This window comes from Triticum aestivum, chromosome 2D, assembly GCF_018294505.1.
Source record: "Triticum aestivum cultivar Chinese Spring chromosome 2D, IWGSC CS RefSeq v2.1, whole genome shotgun sequence".
Lineage (NCBI taxonomy): Eukaryota > Viridiplantae > Streptophyta > Magnoliopsida > Poales > Poaceae > Triticum > Triticum aestivum.
In genome coordinates, this window is record NC_057799.1 from 401,393,668 (window position 1) to 401,417,331 (window position 23,664).

Sequence of the window (23,664 nt, forward strand, 5' to 3'; positions counted from 1 at the left end):
CAATTCAGGGGCTGCTCCATCAAAGCCCAAGACTGCCCCCAAGGCTGTTGATGCTGCTCAAGCTTCTAAGCCTACAGCACCCAAGAGATCAACTAGGAACATACCAGCTGCTGAGAAGAACAAGGCCCCAGTGCCTGAAGTGGAAGAAGAAGAAGAAGAAGCCCAAGTGCTTAGAAAATAGAAGCCCAAGATCCCAGATCATGATGATACACATCCTGTGGCTAAGAATATGAAGCTAAGGAAGGATGCAGGTTTCAGGCTATGGAGGCAGATAGACCCATATGCCACCAGAAGGAGGAGTGCTGTAGACTAGAGGTTCCACACAAAGTAACAACAAGATTTCTATGAGACTGTGCTCCTGGACAAGAAGCCCATAGTCAGGGATATGAGATGGGTTGACTGGACTTACATTGACAACAATGCAGATCACTTCCCAAGAGTTCATGATAGCTTCAGACTGACTAGAGTTGACAAATTTGTTGGCCAGAAACCCACCAAGTGGAATGATGAGATGGTGATGCAGTTCTATTCCACAGCACAGTTTTACCCAGATGGTAAAATTGCTTGGATGACTGAGGGTACTAGGTACCAGTCTACAGTTGCTGAGTGGGCCAGCCTTATCAATTCCCGTGAAGAGCAAGAGGATGACACAGATGTGTATGCCAAGCCAATGAAAGGACACAACTCCATGGCACACATGTACAAGGAGATTCCTGATGCTGCCCTGGATACTCACAAGTTTGGCTCTGTGTACTATCTGCTGTCTGGACTGCCCACAATCAAGACTATCCTCAGGCACACATTGTTGCCCAAGTCTGGAGATGACAGGATGATAAGAGGACATTCCATCAATTTACTACACATGTTTGACATATCAGAGAAGTTCAAAGTGATGACATTGATTGTAGAGACAATCAAGAGGACTACAGCTGATCAAAAGAGATCATGTGGATATGCTCCACACATTCATATGCTCATCTACTCCAAGATGGGCAAAGGCACATATCTTTTGGACAAGGAGCACCTTCCCTTGTTGCCTGAATTTGAAGACAATGAAGTCGTCACAGATGCTACACATCCTACTTCAGTAGAGGCTCTGGAGAAGAGGGAGAAAGCTAAAGAAGAGAAGAAAGCACAATCTTCACAAGTTCTAGATGCTTCAACTGCTCACCTCAGGACCAAGTAGGATCAGCTGGGCTATCTGCTTGAGGCCACTGTCAGAGTTGAGAAAGGATTAACAACCCTGACTGAAAATCAAGAGAGTCTTGAGAGGATCATCAAGCCAAGTTTTATGATCTAGACTTGAAGGTCACAGAGATCCAGACTACAGTTGAGCAACTCCAGGATGAAGCTGAAGAGAGAAGAGGGAGAGCTACCAATGAAGCTTTTCAGAGAGTGCCTAGGGCACAAAGGTCAGTGTCGGATTTCGGGTTCCGGCAAAACCTTTGAGGTTCGAACTCTGGGGTGTGCACGAAGATCTCTCCTCCCCCTAGCTCACGCGCTCACCACGATCTCAAAGCTCAGCACGTCGAACTCGCAGAACAAGGGACACGGGGTTTATACTGGTTCGGGCCACCGATGTGGTGTAATACCCTACTCCAGTGTGGTGTGGTGGATTGCCTCTTGGGCTGATGATGAACAAGTACAAGGGAAGAACAGCGTCATGAGAGGAGAGGTGTTCTTGTGCTCGGTGAGCTTGTGTGGATGAGGATGATTTGAGTTTGGATCAGTTTGCCTCCTACTGTGGTGGCTAGTCCTATTTATAGAGGCCCTGGTCCTCTTCCCAAATATTGAGCGGGAAGGGATCCAACAACGGCCAAATTTGAAGGGAGACAACTAGTACAAGTTATCCTGACTAAAGCTGGTCTTCGCCTGCCAAAGGCTCTGGTGATGACGCCGTCCTGGGCTCCGTGGTGACCTTCGTCCTGCTGTCCTGCTGGTCTTGGTCTCGTTGCACCGATATGGAAACCTTTGCCTGATGCCTTGGGACTCCTCGCCTGCGCTTGCCTCTTTAGCACCAAAGAGGAAACGAGTACACTACGCGCGCTGGCGCCTGCCTGGTGCCCGCCTGGCCTTCGTCGTCATGGCTTGCGTCACAGGGACCTCGCGAGGTGCCCCTGCCTTGATCTCTCCGCCCCTCGCGAGCCAGCCTAGTGAGGCCGCCCCCGAGGAGGTCTTGCGTCGTCCACCTCGCGAGGCTGGGCCCCTCGCGGGGGTCTTGAGTGTTTGCTGGTGAGGATGGGCCGTACAGGGCCGCTGGTGGAGTCACGCCGTGGGCCGCAGGCAGTCAAGTCTGGGGACCCCCGTTCCCAGGACGCTGATAGTTAGTAGCTGTGCCAGTCAGTGACATAAGGGCTACTACATCAGCACCAGCAGCTACAACCTCTGTTGTCCCTCCAGTTGCTACTCCACCAGCTCCACAGACCTCTCCGGATGCATTCGTTGCAGGACTCCTCTCCACGCCACCTTCACACTCCGGAGCTCCCGGAGATCGTGCTTAGAGAGCCGCATAGCACTATGCATTTTCAAGCTTTTTGGTAACTTGTTGCCAAAGGGGAAGAAAGTGTATAGATCATAGGCTTCGAGAGAGTGTGTGTTTTGCTTATTTTGCCTCTCTTGCTACTTTATTTGTTTGCTCGTTTGATACTCTACTCTTGTGTGTGTGTGATACTTATATGATCATGTGCTTGATCATATCATACTTTATTGTTTATGCTTGAATGATGATATTCTATCTCTCATGTATGATCATTCATATCTTGTCTTGGTAATGAGTGCATATTTCATATTCTATCATTTTGAGCGCTCCACCAAGATGTATGTGGCATGGAAGAGTAACCCATGATCCTAATCAATTGTGCATTTGCATTCAAAAGAAAATTTTAAATAATGCTCAAATTTAGGGGGAGCTCGTGCTTATCACATACTTCTCAAAGTGATGATGTACTTCATGTTGGGGAACGTAGCATGCAATTTCAAAAAAAATCCTATGATCACGCAAGCTCTATCTTGGAGATGCATAGCAACGAGAGGGGGAGAGTGTGTCCACGTACCCTCAAAGACCAAAAGCGGAAGCGTTAGTTTAACGCGGTTGATGTAGTTGAACGTCTTCGCGATCCAACCGATCAAGTAACGAACGTACGGCACCTCCGAGTTCAGCACACGTTCAGCTCGATGACGTCCCTCGAACTCTTGATCCAGCAGAGGGTCGAGGGAGAGTTTCGTTAGCACAACGGCATGGTGACAGTGATGGTGATGTGATCCGCGCAGGGCTTCTCCTAAGCACTATGAGAATATGACCGGAGGAGTAAACCATGGGGAGAGACGCCGCACACGGCTTGGAACAAATGGTGTGCTTCCAAGGGGTGCCCTTCCCACGTATATAAAGGAGGGAGAGGGAGAAGGCTGGCCCTGGGGGGCGCGCCAAGAGGGGGGAGTCCTATTAGGACTCCTAGTCCTAGTAGGATTCGCCCCCCCCTCTTTCCCTTCTCATGGAGGGGGAAAGGGGAAGGAGATGGGAAAAGGAAAGGGGGGCCGCGCCCCCTTCCCCTTGTCCAATTTAGACAGCCCATGGGGGGGGCGCCACCCCTTGTGGGCTCCCATCTCTCTCCCCTATGGCCCATGAGGACCAATACCTTTCCCGAGGGGTTCCGGTAACCTCCCGGTACTCCAAAAATACCCAAAATGATCCGGAACCATTCCGGTGTCCGAATATCATCGTCTAATATATCAATCTTTACCTTCGACTATTTAGAGACTCCTCGTCATGTCCGTGATCTCATCCGGGACTCCAAACAATCTTCGGTCACCAAAACACATAACTCATAATACAAATCGTCATCGAACGTTAAGCGTGCGGACCCTACGGGTTCAAGAACTATGCAGACATGACCGAGACACATCTCCGATCAATAACCAATAGCATAACCTGGATGCTCATATTGGTTCCTACATATTCTACCAAGATCTTTATCGGTCAAACCGCAATGACAACATATGTTATTCCCTTTGTCATCGGTATGTTACTTGCCCGAGATTCGATCGTCGATATCTTCATACCTAGTTCAATCTTGTTACCTTACTCGTTCCGTAATGCATCATCTCGTAACTAACTCATTAGTTACATTGCTTGCAAGGCTTATTATGATGCGCATTACTGAGAGGGCCGAGAGATATCTCTCCGATACTCGGAGTGACAAATCCTAATCTCGATCTATGCCAACCCAACAATAACCTTCGGAGATACCTATAGAGCATCTTTATAATCACCCAGTTACGTTGTGACGTTTGATAGCACACAAGGTATTCCTCTGGTATCTGGGAGTTGCATAATCTCATAGTCAAAGGAATATGTATAAGTCATGAAGAAAGCAATAGCAATAAAACTTAACGATCATTATTCTAAGCTAACGGATGGGTCTTGTCCATCACATCATTCTCCTAATGATGTGATCCCGTTCATCAAATGACAACACATGTCTATGGTTAGGAAAATTAACCATCTTTGATTAACGAACTAGTCTAGTAGAGGCTTACTAGGGACACTGTGTTTTGTCTGTGTATCCACACACGTATCAAGTTTTCGGTTAATACAATTCTAGCATGAATAATAAACATTTATAATGATATAAGGAAATATAAAATAACAACTTTATTATTGCCTCTAGGGCATATTTCCTTCAGTCTCCCACTTGCACTAGAGTCAATAATCTAGTTCACATCGCCATGTGATTTAACACTAATAGTTCACATCTTTATGTGATTAACACCCATAGTTCACATCGCCATGTGATCAACACCCAAAGGGTTTACTAGAGTCAATAATCTAGTTCACATCGCTATGTGATTAACACCCAAAGAGTACTAAGGTGTGATCATGTTTTGCTTGTGAGAGAAGTTTAGTCAACGGGTCTGCCACATTCAGATCCGTATGTGTTTTGCAAATTTCTATGTCTACAATGCTCTGCACAAAGCAACTCTAGCTAATTGCTCCCACTTTCAATATGTATCCAGATTGAGACTCAGAGTCATCCAGATCGGTGTCAGAGCTTGCATCGACGTAATTATTTACGACGAACTCTTTATCACCTCCATAACCGAGAAATATCTCCTTAGTCTTCTAAGGATAATTTTGACCGCTGTCTAGTGATCTACTCCCGGATCACTATTGTACCCCTTTGCCAAACTCATGGCAAGGTACACAATAGGTCTGGTATATAGCATGGCATACTTTATAGAACTTATGGCTGAGGCATAGGGAATGACTTTCATTCTCTCTCTATCTTCTGTCGTGGTCGGGTTTTGAGTCTTACTCAACTTCATACCTTACAACTCAGGCAAGAACTCCTTTGACTGATCCATTTTGAACTCCTTCAAAATCTTATCAAGGTATGTACTCATCGAAAGTCTTATCAAGCGTCTTGATCTATCTCTATAGATCTTGATGCCCAATATGTAAGCAGCTTCACCGGGGTCTTTCTTTGAAAAACTCCTTTCAAACAATCCTTTATGCTTTCCAGAAAATTCTACATCATTTCTGATCAACAATATGTCATTCACATATACTTATCAGAAAAGCTGTAGTGCTCCCACTCACTTTCTTGTAAATACATGCTTCACCACAAGTTTGTATAAAACCATATGCTTTGATCACCTTATCAAAGTGTATATTCCAACTCCGAGATGCTTGCACCAGTCCATAGATGGATCGCTGGAGTTTGCACACTTTGTTAGCACCTTTAGGATCGACAAAACCTTCTAGTTGCATCATATACAACTCTTCTTTAAGAAATCCATTAAGGAATGCAATTTTGACATCCATTTGCCAGATTTCATAAAATGTGGCAATTGCTAACATGATTCGGACAGACTTAAGCATCGCTACGAGTGAGAAAATCTCATCGTAGTCAACACCTTGAACTTGTCAAAAACCTTTTTCGACAAGTCTATCTTTGTAGATAGTAACACTACTATCAGCGTTTGTCTTCCTCTTGAAGATCAATTTATTCTCTATGGCTTGCCGATCATCGGGCAAGTCAACCAAAGTCCATACTTTGTTCTCATACATGGATCCTATCTCAGATTTCATGGACTCAAGCAATTTTGCGGAATCTGGGCTCATCATCGCTTCCTCATAGTTCGTAGGTTCATCATGCTCTAGTAACATGACTTCCAGAATAGGATTGCCGTACCACTCTAGTGCGGAACATGCTCTGGTTGACCTACTGAAAGGATCGAGATGGACCTAGAGGGGGGTGAATAGGTACAATTACAAATTTTAGTTATTACTTAGCAATTTTAGGCAATAATGCGGAATATGAAAGTGAGCCTAACAATTGCAAGTGTGCTGCTAAGAGCTAAGAAAGATAAACAAGTAACACAAGTATGTAAGTAAGCAAGCACAATATGATATAAGTAAGTGCTAAGAGACAAGTAACCACAAGTAGAGAGTTAGGGTTAGGAATAACCGCAACTCAGGGAGACGAGGATGTATGCTGATGTTCACTTCCTTGGAGGGAAGCTACGTCACCATTAGAGAGGTGGATGTTACCACGAAGGCACACCAACGCCACGAAGGCTCACCCTATTCTCCCTTTGTGTGACACCCCAAAATTTTGGCCTTGTTTTATTTATTAAAATGTTGACAGGAAATAAAACTTTTCCATTATTGTCAAGTTTTACCTTTTGTGACCCTGGATTTTTACCTCAAGTAGGAAAAACCTTCAAAGGTATTGTTGGATTTGTCTACTCTTTTTTATAAAACAATTCCTCATCAGTGGATCCAAATTTGCAAGGCTTATTTTACTCAAAGCTTTATTCCTTTAAAATGATTTCTTTTGCATTTGGAGCCTGCTTTGCACTGAAACCATTTGATAAATGCTTTCAAAATTTCCACCAAAATTTGGAGATGTCATGTGATGTTTCCACATCACTTTCATGCAAAAATACCTCTTGGCCATTGGAGATTTTGAGCTCTACACCAACTTTTCCAATATGGTCCAGTAGGCACTTTTTCACTGCAACCCATTTAAATATTCTTCTGAAAATTCTTCCAAGTGTTTGGAGATGTCAGTGGATGCATACCATTCATCTTCAAGCAAAAACCCAGTGATGTCCCTTGGAAAATTTGAGTGGATCAGCCTCTTTTGCATTCTGGTCCAATTTGGTGATTTGTACTGCAACCATGTTTTTCTTTGCCCTAATAACCCTGAGCTTTCTCCTACTTGTAGCCCTCCCTACCAAACTCTTAAGTCCAGGAGATTGGGCTCATTGGAGGTTTTGAAGTGCATGTTCTAAACCCTTTTTCTTTCTGTCCAAAACTGGTGTTTTGCAAAACTTGCACTATCAACTTTCTGTCTTTGCCAAACTAACCTTGCCATCATCTCCTGCATCTAAAGAGACACTGATCTGGAGATTTTGGCCACTCCAAGAGTTATCTAAGTGCACTTGGCTTTCTGTCGAACACCTGGTGTGCACAGCCACTTTTGGCAAGCTCTCTGGTTGGCACTGTGGACTTGAACCCCTGACCTATCCACCTTGTCCACTAAGTGTCTTGCTTCCCCTACCTTCATCCTGTGCAGTGCCAGCTCCACCCTCGAGCTCTAGAGCGCGCTGGCATTGCGTCGAGCAGGTGCCGTGCGTGCTCTGGGCGCGCCCAGAGCGCACGTTTTGCACGCGCGCGCACTACGCTGACACGCCGCACTGCCGCGCTTGACGCGACCCGACCCTGGCTCCCTCTGCATCGCTGAGCCGCGCACTAGCCGCCCCCTGCTCCACGATCCCTCTGGCGTCCTGCTGCACCGCTGGCCGCGCCCTTGGCGGCACGCGGGCGTCGGCAGCGGATTCCACCGCGGACGGCGCCGCCCAAGCCACCAGCGCACGACAGCTGCCTCAGAGCACAGGCCGTGCTTACCCTCCCACTCGTCGGAACGCGTTCGTCGCCGCCAAGATGCCCTGCAACTACAGCAACGGCTGTCGCCGGCGATCCTATCTTCTACCGCCACGGTCCAGCCTCGCCACGCTATATAAAGGCTCCCCGAGCCCCTCCGAGCACTCACGCGACCTCAGAACCACCCCGTAGAGCTCCCCTAGCAGTAGATTGACCGGAGAGGACCGCCCTCCCCAACTCCGGCCAGCTCGGCCGCCGCTAAGCCCTGGCGCGATTCGTCGCAACCGGCCACCCATTCGCCAATCCAGCACCACCAAGATCCTCCCCGTAGCCTTGCGGAGCTGCCCAGCTGCCCAAGCTCGATCGGAGACCACCAGAGCACGAAAGTCACTTCACCACCATAGCTTTCCTCCGCCGCGGAGCTCGCCGCCGGTGATTCCTTCCACCTCCGCCGACCCAACGACCACCCAGAGGACCGCCTCGGCCTTGCCGTTCCATCCCCGCCCTTGGATGCCCTCGAGGAGCCGCCGTTCGTCGCCGGCGATCGCCGGAGCCTCGCCACCGTTCGGGCACAGAGAAAGGAGGGAGAGGGAGACCAGTCAAACCTGACTAGTGGGCCCTCTGGACCCACTGTCAGTGACCCGCACGTCCGCCCTCTCTTTGGTTAAGTGAAGGCGCAAAACCCCGAATGTGTTTTCCCTGCTGCGTAAGCGTATTTCCCTCGAAGCGTTTTCCTTTTTCTGGTTTTATTTTAAAAACAGAGTTGACCAAACTTTGACTGGCTATAACTTTTAAAATAATACTCCAAATGAGTTGATTCTTTTTCCTACCTCTCTCAAATTTCATCTAGTTTATTTTAAGATTTATTTCAAAAATATTTGAGACAGTTTTTGGTACTGTGTTTGAAATATTTGTATTTGTGTATTTTGCAAAATAGGATTTTTGGAGGAAAAGGAAAGCTTCCAATAAGTGCACCCTTTGCATACTTTTGAAGGCAAGCATTTCTGAACTCTGGCATAATATTCTGTTGTGGTGTTTGGATGTGATCACAACACCTTTTGACTTGGAGTGTGTGATAGTTTATGTACCGATATAGTCTCGTGCATAAGTGCACTTTGGAGTTGTTTTGTGGTCAGCAGGTGGATACACTAGTGATTTGGGTCATCCTCGTGAGTTTCTCTTGCACACCGGTAGGAAGCCGGGAGAGTCGTGGTCTTGGGTAGACACGAGCTCGTCCCTAATCCCTCGTCGAGACGAGTATGCCCGGCATAGCTTGGTGAGGCTCGAGGAGTGATGATTTATTTCACTAGTGGTGATATGTTTGGTGGGTTCCTGGACCACCTGAGTCGGTTGTAGACCAAGTCTTGATCAATAGCTTCCTTCTTTGTCGGTACCACCACTTGACCCTGCAGGGACAGGGTATGGTTCAGTAGGTTGTCAACCCCTGTCCAAAGCACACACCGTACAGAGAGGGCGTGATGAAGGTCCCGTGGCCACGGATTAAAGCCTGTCATTCGGTCCGGGGGCATGGGTGTTGCGGTTGTAGCCGAAGGGGATAGCTTCCCCTAGTTTGCGCGCGATATAAATTTTGTGATCCCATGCTACGTCGAGGTTGTAGCCTCCCCACTTAGAGTTTTGCTTGGCAGGTGTCGTGGGTGATTCCAGGCACTGGTGAGTTAAGCTGGTGTGTGCAGGTCGGGCGTGTTTTCAATCAAAAGACCGTAGACGGAATTAGTCCAGAGGGACTAAGTAAACCCGTTACTCGTGGAAAATGGTACTCCCTCTGCAGAGCATACATCCTGTCAGATAGTCATGTTCTTGAGTAGAAACCACAGTCTGAGTTGAGTCTTGTAACGGTGTTCGGATGGAGAACGATTCATCTAGAACTCTGTAACGGTATTCGGATGGAGAACGATTCATCTAGAACTCTGTAATGGTATTCGGATGGAGATACGGCCTGACTAAATTATCGTTTTTTCGGATGGAGAAACGACTGTACTAAATTTTGTTTATGACTATGACACGTATGGATTGTGTTCTTTATTATATTTTGGACTAACCATTTATATTATGTATATTATTGAGTATCCCTGGGATGGTCCTACCTCCTGGATGTTCACTGTAATTATTTTTCTTATAAGCCCTTTATGCGGTGTCGCTCAGATGCCCGACTGCGGCATGCGTGTTATTCATTTATCTTTTATAAGCCCTTTATGTGGTGTCGCTCAGACGCCCGACTGCGGCATTTTTTTTCTGCATTTTCCGCTCGAGGAGTCATTCAGACACTCGTTTGGCACCAGTATTATTATTTCTGCATTTTCCGCTCGAGGAGTCATTCAGACACTCGTTTGGCACCAGTATTATTATTTCTGCATTTTCCGCTCGAGGAGTCATTCAGACACTCGCTTGGCACCCAGTATTTTATTTTGGTATATTTTAACCATATGTGTGCATCATGACCTTTCATATATTTCGTGGCAGATGTGTGTTTTATCTAGTTTAACTCGGAGCATGTTTGATATATTATACCCGTGTCCCTAGTGTTTGCGAGTACATTCAAACGTACTCACTGGCTTGTCCCTGGCTATTGTCTTGGCCAGATTTCTTGCTCGGAGACGAGCCACGCGGCGACAACCTCGGAGCCTACGTGTTGACGTTTGCAGCCTCGCGAAGATAGGCATTATCCTGGTCAGCTGTTCTTGTGGGAAATGGAGTCCCATAGACGCAGATGTACCCAATCGCTTCCGCCCTCAACCATTAGAAACCAATTGTTGTACTCCTAGGCCTAAATGGTCTTGTACTACATATTTTTGTGCTTGCTTGGATATCCTTGTATCAAGTTGGTGCCTCATCAGCTAACAGTAATCCTGGGGCTGGTGAGCACACCGGCCGTTTTTCTGGGAATTTATATCCCAAAATCCGGTCGTGACACTTTGAGACAACACCAAGGAGGCATTTCTCAACCACTAGTGGTAGACCTTGGGGTGATCTCCAAACCCTCACAAAAATTTCCGGGGGTAATCACAATGGTCGATTCCTCTTCGAAAGACTACAAACGCCTAGGAGTCTCCAACCTCCAAGAGTAATAAGAACGATGGGGAAAAGCTCAAGACTTGCTCAAATCACATATTCCTTTGGTGCAAAGAAGGGAAAGGAGTGGATCTATCACTTGATCGGACAACTTCTCTCAAATGCTCTCAAATCCCTTGGGGATATGAGATTTGGTGTGGAGGACTGAGAGAGAGAGAGAGTGAAATGTGTTCTAGGGTTTGTTCAAAGTGAATGGTCAACCCTCTCCCAAGGGGGAAGAGGGCTATATATAGTGTGGGAGCAAATATGGTCGTTGTAGTGCAAGTGACCAGGCAGGTCGGACGTCCGGGCTAGGGGCCGAACATCCGGCCTGGCAAGTCACTCGAAGAATAGGGCAGAAATAGGGGATAGAACAGAGGGGCCGGACATCCGGAGTCAAGCCCGGACATCCGGCACATCAGTAAAGTCCGCACATCCGGTAGTTGGTTGGACATCTGGAGAGCTCACAATTTGTTTATAGAACCATAGCAGTTCCACGGGCAACAAGGGCCGGACCTCCGGGATAGGGCCCGGACATCCGACGTGACAGGAGGGCCCGGACACCCGGTAAATACCCGGACATCCGGCATGGAACCTAAAACCTACTGGACGTGTGGAGAGCAGAAGACGGATATCTGGGGTCCAAGCCCGGACATCCGGGGAGCAGCCCAGACATCCGGCATTCCCAGGGGCAAAAACAAAGATGAAGTGTATTTGATAGATCCAAATGTTTCGAGGAAGGAATTGAGTGGCACGAGCAAGTCTTTTACTGACCCTATCGATCCCCTCTTAATAGTGCGGGATCCTATACTCAAGAAAACAAACATGCAATCCTTTTGATACTTCTTCCTTGAGTAGAATTAACTCCGTTTGTTCATGATCCACACACCTTTAGATGAACTGGGGACTAACACCTGAGATTCACTTGACAAACAAAGTTAGTCCCCTACATGTATATTGTCATCAACATCAAAACATGATGTAAGGGCATGATTGCACTTTCAATCTCCCCCTTATTATTTGTTGATGACAATCATACATGTAGTATCATGGATGCAATAAATAAATTTAGCATTGACAATCATGTGAGCATAATACAAAATATGTTTCTATTTGCTTTAGCTCCCCCTCATTGTGTGCATGAGATAAATATGTTAGGATGTGCAGCACAAAACTCTCATGGTAGCATATGTAGCTCAAAAAGATATAAATGTGAGACACGCACATATAAGCCAACCATAACACACAGTCTCAAACATTTCATAGACACCAAGATAACACCATAGTCTCATCATAGTCTCAAACGATCAAGTGTCATAAGTAGCAACATAACAAGTTGAATAATAGCTAACACAAATAGCCAACATATAGCATGACCATATTAAGATACTATTTCTCCCCCTTTGACAACAACATGCAAAAAGGGGTGAAGAACTAGAAGAACACCAACGAAATCACTCCTGGCGGATGTCATCATCATCATCAAAGAACTCGGGGTATTCGACACGAGATGGGAATCCGAAGGTGGAAGAGGACGGAGCCGCGGGAAGAGGATCATCATCACTCACGGGACTCCCACGGTCGCGAAGGCGCTGCTTGAGCTGGTTCTTGGAGAGGATGCGACGCTTCTGAACATCATGGTTTTGCTGATAGTTGAACGTGATCACCTTCATAATGGCAGACTGAGCCTTGCTCAAGAACGAGGCAAGACGGCCACGAGGAGCGGTCGAGGAAGATGGAACCGAGGAACCAGTGGGCTGAGTCCCACCAACAGACCTCCTAGGCCGAGTAGGAGCAGCAGTGTGAGCATTAGCCACCCCACGCATATGAGCAGGAGGCTTCCAAATGGAGTGCACAATAGTCTTAACCACCTCAAAGGGAGCAGTGTGATCAATCAGAGCCTGAATGAATGGAGCATGAGAGAACTGGCGCGTCTGAATGAAGCTGCAAAGACGGATCTCATGCCAAATAAAATGGGCTGTGTCCAGAGGTTCAGTGGGTTCGTCATGCATATGAACCATCAAGTCAATACAATAGTTGCGAGTCCTTGAGCGATCTCCCTTCTTAGGATAGAGGGTGCGAAGCACACACTGGTAGAGAATGTAGTAAGGAGCACGGAAGATGGATACCTCATTGAGTGGATATCCACGTTCCTCTTGAGTGAGCTGAGAGGTAGGCTTCACAAGAGGCAAGCAAGCATCAATCCCTTTGGGCTTATACTCTGGATCCATACTGTGGATGCAATTTCCAACACCGGAGAGGCAAAAAATCTGTACAAATCGGTCATAGGTGATGCTCAGCGTAGTGTCATCGGTCATCCATGTGAGAGTGTTGTCCGGACCAAAGAAACAGGTGGCATAGATATGAAGAATGGCAGCTTCATTCCAATCACACCTGAAGGTCATTGCTGGACCAAGAGTCGTATCATCAATGGTCTTGACCGGGTCATTAGGAAACATGGCAGGATGATCACGCATGAATTTCAGATCCAAGTATTTGTGAGTAGCAAGTCCACGCCCATGGACGAAATTGGAATAGAGATCCTGTTGCATGCGAGTACGGAAACGAGGATCCTTGGCATCAGCCACCATCTTATATTGATTGACATCCCGACGGAACTCAAGATATGGACCCGCCCCCACAGTTGTGAAGTCGTGAGTGGGGCGATCCCCGCTGGCAGGAAGCTCCATGGAGATGTGACGACCATGGACAACGGGCATTGCAGCACCACGGACCTGAGGCATGGGAACCCTTCGAGTGCCTGGTTTTGACTGGCCAAAAGAGTGTCTTGGAGCAGCTATCTCTGCTTCTTCCTCTTCCTCCTCAACATAGTCCTCATCATCCGGATCAGAGGCGGATGGACTCGGTGATGGTTCCCGACGCTTATTCTTAGGCTCGATGGCCGTCTTCTTCTTCTTAGGTCCGGTGGTGGTCGTCTTCTTCTTAGGTCGAGCAAGCTCCTTGGAGTCAGAGGAACCTTGCTGGCGATCGACTGCAACGGATACACGATAGTGATACCGATGAGAAGGAGTCAAGAAGAATAATGAACAAGGATAAAGCAATTAATCAAGGGAATGTGAACATTTTTGAACATGACCATAGGAAAAATCCAAGTGGTAGATCAACAATATCGACGTTCCCAAGGTTGAGTTGTTTAGCCAAGAATATGGAGAGGAATTGAGACTAGGTAAATGTCATCAAATCACTAGATAGAGATGTATAGCAAGATGAACTTGACATAATACCTAAAACCTAGAATGGTTGAGCCAAACAAGGGAGTAGGCAAGACAGAATATAGACATACGCCGGGAAGAAGGAGGAGGACCACAGTTCTTGGTACGCGCCATGAAGAACTCCGGCGGACGATCCACAAGTCAACACCCGAACCGGTCCTTCCCGAGTGAATCACACCGCAACCCAAGGAATGTATTGGATGGAAACATAGATCGGGAGGAGTAGAAGGCGTGAGCAGGAGATCGGGGCCGGAGGACGGAAGAGATGGCCGGGGCAGCATCAGAGCACAGCCCGGCGGCGGAGGCGGCTGTTGGAATAGATGGGGAGAGAAAGGGAGAGGATGGGGAAGTGCCCCCAAATCCCGATCCCTCCCCCGTTATGTGTGGCTACGGGCGACGGTCTGGACATCCAGGGCATAGCCCGGATATCCGGCGATTTGGGGTCAGTGAGTAAACTCCCAGGGCCCGGATGTCCGGCAAAAGGCCCGGATGTCCAGCCGCTGGAAGGTGCTCGATGGAAGTTTGAGCAGCAGAAGAATTTGCCCCAGGGCCCGGATGTCCGGTTGTGGAGCCGGATGTCCGGCCACTAGACAGAAAGACCAGGCAAAGGGGAAGATTTGTAAGGGGCCAACTAATATAATTTGATATAGACTCCGCCAAGGAGTTTTTAGAGATTCATAAGGGTGAAAACCTGAGTAATCTAAGGCCATGCTAAGATGTAATAACAACCCAACAATATTAAGTAAAGAAAGGTCCATATAAGCAACTCACAAGCAGTGACCGAGGTCACCATGTTTGAGCATATGGAACATAGTACCGCAAAGATGTCGACTTTGGGCACATAGTCACGACTCCATCATGTTAAAGCACCATAGTTCGAGAACCATGATAACTTTGAGAGTGTTTGTTCTATTTATGCATTATGTAGGGTGAGAGTACTCATGAATTGAATGTCTCCCCCTAAATATATGCCTACATCAAGACAAGACATTAAGTTCATGCATGAATGGGTACTAGATTTCACATAATATTGTCAAGCTCCAGGATACCAAGTTCACGCCTAAGTTGACAAAACCTTGCTTCATCCAATGGCTTGGTGAAAATATCTGCAAGTTGCATATCTGTGCCAACATGAGCAATGTCAATATCACCCTTCTCCACATGATCTCTCAAGAAGTGATACCTAATATCAATGTGCTTGGTGCGGGTATGATCTTTGGGATTCTTAGCAATATTGATGGCACTTTCATTGTCACATAGAAGAGGTACATGTCTATAGGTGATATCGTAATCCTTCAAAGTTTGCCTCATCCATGTAATTGAGTTGTACAACTGGCAGTTGCAATGTATTCAGCTTCGGCGGTGGAGAGGGCAACACAATTTTGTTTCTCCGAGGACCAACTTACCAAGGAGCATCCAAGAAATTGACATGCACCGGAGGTGGACTTACGGTCCACTTTGTCTCCAGCCCAATCCGCATCCATGTACCCAATGAGATCAAACTTAGCATCCTTGGGTTACCATAGACCCAACTTTGGGGTGTGAACAAGGTATCTAAGAATATGCTTAACCGCCTTATGATGACTTTCCCTAGGGGAAGCTTGAAATCTAGCACACATGCATACGCTGAACATGATGTCTGGTCTAGATGCACAAAGATAAAGCAATGAACCAATCATAGAGCGGTATTTAGATGGGTCGAAAGGGATACCATTTGTGTCTTCGGTGAGTACAATTTTGGTTGGCATGGGTGTCTTACATGGACTAGCATCAGTCATGCCAAACTTCTCTAGAATATCCTTGAGGTACTTTTCTTGAGATAAGAATAGTCCTTCTTGAAATTGTTGAATTTGGAATCCAAGAAAGAATTTCAAATCCGCATTGAGTGACATCTCAAAGTTCTTGGTCATGGAAGCCGCAAACTTCTTGCACAAATGAATGTTAGGAGAACCAAAAATGATATCATCTACATAGATTTGGCATAAGATCAAATCACCCTTGTCCCTCTTACTAAAAAGAGTGGGATCGATCACCCCTCTCACAAAACCATCATCGAGTAAAAACTTCTTAAGATGATCATACCAAGCACGAGGTGCTTGTTTGAGGCCATACAAAGCCTTATGAACTTTATACACATAGTATTTGTGATCGGGATCAACGAACCCAGGTGGTTTTGATACATATACTTCTTCTTGTAGAGGACCGTTAAGGAAAGCACTCTTCACATCCATTTGATGTAATGCAAAACCATTGAAAGCAGCATAAGCAAGTAAGATGCGAATGGATTCAAGACGGGCAACGGGGGCAAAGGTCTCACCAAAGTCCGAACCTTCAACTTGTGAGTACCCTTGTGCCACTAACATTGCCTTGTTATGGATGATTACACCATTCTCATATTACTTGTTCTTGAAAATCCATTTTGTTCCAATGACATTGTGCTCAGTAGTTAGCCTCTTGACTAATGACCACACTTGGTTGCGTTCAAAACTATTCAACTCTTCTTGCATAGCAACGAGCCAATCTTTGTCCATCAATGCATCTTGTACCGCTAAAAAAAGACACTTCCGTGATGATACGTGTTTGTCACAGTAGGTCACGTTTTCTGTCATGCATGTACATCCATGACAATTTTATGACAGAATCAAGATAGTCATACCTGTGTTGTCGTAGAAGTGTTCCATTACATTACCAAAATTATCATCATGGAAGTGTCCACTTCCTATCATAGAAGTGATTTCGTCAAGGGTGACTGACACGTGGCATCGACCGTAACGGGTCGCCGTTAAGCTATCGGGTCCCGTTTTGGATCCGATAACCCGTTAACAGCCCGGACCAATGGGGATTTTCCACATGTAAAATTCTCACTGGCCAAAGGAAACACGTGTTGGCTTAACGTTCGGACAGATGTCATCCACTCATTGGACAGGAGGCACCTATGATACGTCGACACGTGGCACGGCCCAACAGAGGCCCATTCCGGTGAAAAGGCCAGCCCAGCTAAAGGCCCACCATGTTTTTTCAGACACTAGTGGGTTGGCCCGTTAACAGCCTGCCATGTTTTGGGTCAAATTGAGGCCCATACCAGATCAGGCCCGTTCACAGCCTGCCGTGTTTTGGGCCAAATTACGGCCCATATCGGATCCGGCCCGTTAATAGGCCACTGTTCTTTTGGGCCCATACTAAGACAGGTTTGTATTTCAGCCTGTTAAATGCCCGTTTACCAGTTCGGCCCGATAATAGTTTCGGCCTGTTAGCGGCCCATGGTGCATCTTGGACGTTGTCGGCCCGGTTTAACTTTAGGCCATTTAACGGCCCATGCAGAAACTGGGCTATTTCTTGTCCGAAGTAACTTTAGGCCTCTTAACGCCCCGTAGTCTTCGTGGATAAATTTCAGCCCAACTGGCCTATCGGCCTGTTAATGGCCCGTGTAACAGTTGGGCCCAATTACAGCCCGCGTTGAATCCGGCCTGCTTACAGCCCATCTGATAATGGCTAGTGACACTTTTAGGCCTATGGCCCGCGTAGATACCGGCCTGCTTAAAGCCCATACTTTTATTGGGCCAAACAGGCCCAAGATATATTTTGGCCTGTTAACTGCTCGTCCTATTTGGGCCAAACATGGGCCTTAGGCAATTTCGGCCTGTATTGGCTCGTGATTTTTTCGGCTCAACGCTAGCCCAATCTAGGTTTTAGCCTGTTAAAAGCCCATGCTATTCTCTAGCCCAGCTGGATAGAACTTTACTTGGCCTGTTAAAGGCGGGAAACAACTATAGGTTTTGACCTGCTAATGGCCCAAGATGATTATAGGCCCAGGCTTTGGCCCATATGAGTAACGGGCCGGCATGAAGACCGACAACACTGAGATCCACTGAACCTTCCGGCCTAAATTACAGCATACCGAACAAGAATAAACCTAGACTATACAACAAAGAAATTACATCATATTACATCCCCTCGGCATCAAAGTTTGGCGCCAGTGATAATAAAGGGCAACCAGACAGCACATACATAAACTAGGCAGGTCGCCACCAGTGGAAGTTAACGGGTAGACAAAATAATAGACAGAACCGACAGCACTTCAACACTGTACAAGAAAGGTTAGCCCAGCCCAGGAGCTGCAGCGCAAGCAGCTTAGCAACATGATGAGACTGTGCTTCTTTGGCGCTCATATCCACCAACTTAAGCTTCATAGCATCAATAAACGTCATGTACTTACGGTTAATCTTGCATAGATATTGGAGTTCCAGTCATATTTGAGCGGAAGCATGTAGTTCTACTTGAATTTCAGAATGAAGAAGTCGAACAGATTCAGGCAGCGACTTCATCGAGCTTGTGTCACTAAGTAAGTTTGACACTACATCAAGATGTGACTTTGTGGTTGTGTCCCTACCCTCAATATGTGTTGCCTTCTCCTCTGGAATATGTGTTAGAGGGGCAAACAACCGTTTCGTCTCACTATCATTGTGGCAGTTCTTCCTAGCAGCAGTGTTGTCCCCCTAAAAGAGAAACAAGTAGGTAGATAACAGGTTTTGCAAGTATAAGCATCAGCACTGTCAATTCATCTAATTTCTTTGTCAGAAATAAAGAGACACGGTTTAAAATAGCATTAACATAATAGGCATTGTTCATAGTTAAGACGGCAGGAAATGGCAGTGTGCAGGAGCGGCCAGCTTCACCAGACCACTAGATTATAGATCAAGAACACAAGCATAGACGTAGTTCTAAACAACGTATAAGCATGAATGGTGAGTGCACTGTCAATTTATACCATTTCAGATTGGTAAATAAAGAGACACAATTTAAATAACATTAATATAATATGGCATTGTTCATAGTTGAGACATAGCAGGATATGACATTGTGCTGTTGCTGGTAGTCTCACCAGACCACTGGATTACAGATCAAGAACACAAGCATACACATAGTGCTAAAGAAGATAACTTGCTATGTTTAGTTTAATTTACATGGTACGAATAAAGAACTAGATTGTACAACTAAAGACTGAAATTGAGAAGGACAAACTTATGTTTATGTACTTCTACTTTATAAACTTTGAACAAGCAATTTGATGCAGACGACAAAAATAAACAGCATTTGCACTCATAGCTATCCAAATATAAACAACAAAGTTTGAAGGCTCGAGGAGGACAAACTTACATTAGTAGTGAAGACAGGCTCTATAAAGGCCTTGTCCATATTGATGGGGGGAATTCAAGAAGTTTACCGCACACTCTTCTTCAATAGTATTGCCTTTATTCTACATTTTGTTAAGAGTAAATATAGATGTGAAAATATAGGAACAAATGGAGATTATTTAACTTAAGATGTAGAGTACAAATGTAAATACAGCATACAGGCAGAAGGCACTGACAAGAGCAATGTACTCAACTTCTTCAGTAACATTGGTTTTATTCAATATTTTGGCAAGAGTAAATGTAGATCTGATGTGTAGAAAAATGGAGGACAAGGGAAAATAAGCTGCAAAGTGTACATGAAGAACTAGCTGACAAATATAAGTATAGTGATGAAGGACAACAGATACTTACAAGAACAATGCAGAACTAAATTTCTTCATAGGCATTGGGTTTATTCTACATTAATTTAAGCATTAATATAGATCCGATAGTTTTGAGCGAACAGTGGATAAGAAAGCTATAATGCACAATGATGTCACATAATCTACCAGGTATGAATGTAAGGACAGCGATAGGACAATAGGTACTCACAAGATCAAAGCAGCGACCAGCATAGTTGCGATATCCTAGGTTTTGCGGCGCTGGTTCGATCGCCAATATACGTCGGGTGCTATGTGATTTATCCGGTAGCACCACCTTTTTCAAGGACTTTGCTTATACTCCTTCAGGTTCTGCAATCACCCTCTTCCTTTTGGATGTCTGAAACACAAGAATGGCATTTGAATGAAAAAACATGGTATGACGACAAATGGAATAGGTGTTGATAATGGATGGCCATGGCATCTTCACATATATCATGAGTAAACTAAGCAGATGGCGGTGCAACGAAGCAAAATAAATGCAAGACACCTTATGCAAGATATGTGCAACCAATAAAACCTTGCCAAATTAGAACAGGCACCTTATTGGGTGAACAGGATAGGCCATCTGCCTTTGACTCCTAGAGCTCAGAATAGTCATTAGGATCATATTCTGAATACGAATCTATAGGTCGGGAGCATGTGGGTTTCATTGCATCCACAATGGACCTCAATCCCTTGATGCCAAGTTTGTTACCCATTGAACTGTTCTGCAATATTCTTCTGATGTGCGCATTCTAATATTCATTGTGATTATGTACAATATCTGTAAAGCATGAAAACACAAATAGTAGTGAGATTATCTTTGTAATGCAGAGGATATTGTATAATAGAGGCTCCCTATAAACCCTTGTGTGCTATCACTCGATTCTGATGAGAGAGCCCATGTGTGTTGTAATATGGTGTGTAGATTAATATAATTTGGCACAACTACACAAAAAAATAAGCTCCCTGTTGGGGGCCCCAGATGTAAGGATAGTTGGCAGACGATAGGTTCATAATATACCGTATAGAAAGTTTATTGCCAAACCATGATAGCGAGAGCGCAGAGCCAGTAGGCAGATTGTAGTGTAGATAATAGGGGTACACCATAACCACCATAAATAAATCGGGAAAGCGGAACTGGCTGGAAAACATAGGGTTTTGCCGCTACTAATATGCAGCCTATTGATCACCTACAGGCCAACTCTATTCATCTGAAGGCGCACAGCTGTTACTATCAGTTTAGTCTATCAAAGACCACGCGGCTCCCACCATTTCCGAGGTATTATGGCAGACCAACTCGAAGTGCGAAATCATTTAGCAGAACCGGCCCAATAGAGGTGTCGACTACAGATGTCCCTACTCCCCTTCTTGACAAGGAACATACTGTGCTTACTAAAGAAGAACGGAAGAGGGACATGTTAAAGAACAGAAGAGGAAGCATATTCTGCATGTCTGCATGCAAGTCGCGTGACTTTTGTCATTTGGGTCAGTCGACCATTTTAGGCGGTTGGTTGAAGATCGTATGTCTCCTAACCCTTCTTCTTCCTTGTCTCTGATTCTTCCCATACAGAACACTGCACAGGCCGCCGGCCGAAGGACCAGCCCCCACCGCCTGTGTTCCTCCACCACCCCCACCCTCCACCCCCGCCCCCACCCGCGTCGAGTTTTCTTTGTTCGGCGAGGCCCCACCACCGCCCCCCACAACCACCGTCCCCACCCGAGCCCCTTCCTTCGCACCGGCGAACTCTGGTGAGCTCTCAAAAATCGACTGACCCAATTTTGAAATTTAGTCTACTATCATTTAACTAGTGTGGAATATAAAAAGGGAAAACCATAAGCATTGCGAGTATAGTGTTGAGCGTGCCATGGCGGATCTGAAGGTGCAAACCGGACAAAGGCAACTTCGCAACCAATGTTTGCTTTCAACTAGCAAGTAAGAGATGGACAAGAAATCAAAGTAAAGCAATGGCGATCTATTTTCTTGCTACGATAAATAAGTTGAGCAGATACGAAAGAGTACCGCCTCTGGTGTGGCGCCGTGTATGCATCTGCTGAGAATTTGACGGTGCTGTGGTAGCGATGGCAGTCGGCGGTGTGGAAGCAAATCTAGGAGGGTAGACGGTGACGGTGGGGCGCGGTGGACGAGGTGGTCATAGGAGCGGCGTCGGCAAGGTGGACGATGGCGGGGATGAAGCGAGAGGACGGGATGCAAGGATCCCGGTCCGAAGCCGTGGATGAGAGAGGTCGATCTCTTGTAATGGTCGACGACGTCGGGGTATCAGCTCCGGCATGGTGGAGGAGGACGGCGGTGGATGGGGTGGCGGACGGAGCAGGCTGGGGTGGAGAGGGTGTTTTGGCGCCCACAGAGTACGAATGGGGAAATGGAGGGAGAGAGGAAGGGGGAACCATGTCTTCAGGGCACGCTTGTCTCAAATGCGAGGAAATTTACAAGCTTAGCCCCTGTTTAAAATTTCCTACATCACAGCAATATTAGTCGGTTGGGGATAGGACGGTAATCTCGCATACACCAAATATTTGCCGACGAGAGTTTATTTTTGGCGCCCACCGTGTATGAATCGGGGAGGGAGTCGATTTCGGCCGAGGAGACACTGTGTTTTGGCTCCCACCGTGTATGAATCCGGGTGAGAGGCGGTTATGTCACGTTTGAGTGAAATTACAAACCTACTGAAAGGAACACGATGTCACCTAGAGGGGGTGAATAGGCGTTTTAAAATATTTTACGGATTTGGCTATATTCTAATGCGGAAATAAATCAAGTGGATACTTTTCAAGCACAAATCCTAAATATACTAGGCTCACTAAGTGCACCAACAACTTAGGATAAACAAGATGAGAACAACGAGGATATGAGTAAGCACAAGTAAGTCACACACACTTACTCAATGTATATCATGAGATATGGAAATGAATAATACACACAACCACAAGTAAGCAATACAATCTTACACAAATTGTATCACAATATATGGAATTGAATGATACACGCAAACTCAAGTAAGCACTACAAGCTTACACAAGTTATGTCACAAGATATGGAAATGAATGTTACAAGCTAGCAATTCACACTAAGCATAAGATAGAACAATAGTAGAAAGTATGAATTGCGAATATAAAGTGTAGGCCTAAATAATCTCTTCAAGGGAATGGCCAACACAATATAATGAGGACAACAAGATATAGTGAATGCACGGTTAAGTGAACAAAGTAAACCACAAGTAAGGTGTTAGGGTTAGGGATAACCAAAGTCACGAAGACGAGGATGTATCCCGATGTTCACTTCCTTGGAGGGAAGCTAGTCACCGTTAGAGAGGTGGATGTTACCACGAAGGCACACCAACGCCACGAAGGCTCACCCTATTCTCCTTGAGATATCACCATAAAGGTGATTCTCAACCACTAGTGGTAGACCTTGAGGCGGCCTCCAAACCTTCACAAACTTTCCGGGGGACAAATCACAAGTTGATTCCTCACCGGAGCACTCCTACCGCCTAGGAGTCTCCAACCTCCAAGAGTAACAAGAACAAAGGGGAAATGCTCAAGACTTGCTCAAATCACGAATTCCTTTGGTCAAGAGAGGGAGAGGGAGTGGATCTATCACTTGATTGGAAAAACTCTCAAGAACTCTCATGAATCACTCCGGGATCTAGGATTTGGTGTAGGAGAAGTGAGAGGGAGCCACTTGTGTTCTTGGGGCGATTTTGGATGAAGTGGTCAACTCTCTACCGGATGGGTAGAGGGATATATATAGTGGTAGTGCAAATATGGCCATTGGAGTGTAAGTGGCTGTGCCGGGCCGGACATCCGGGCCTGGGGCCGGATATCCGGCTGCTGTGAAGTGTGCACACACGTACGCAGAAAAACAGGTTACAGTGCCCGGACATCTGGCCAAACTTGGGGCCCCGGACATCCGGCCA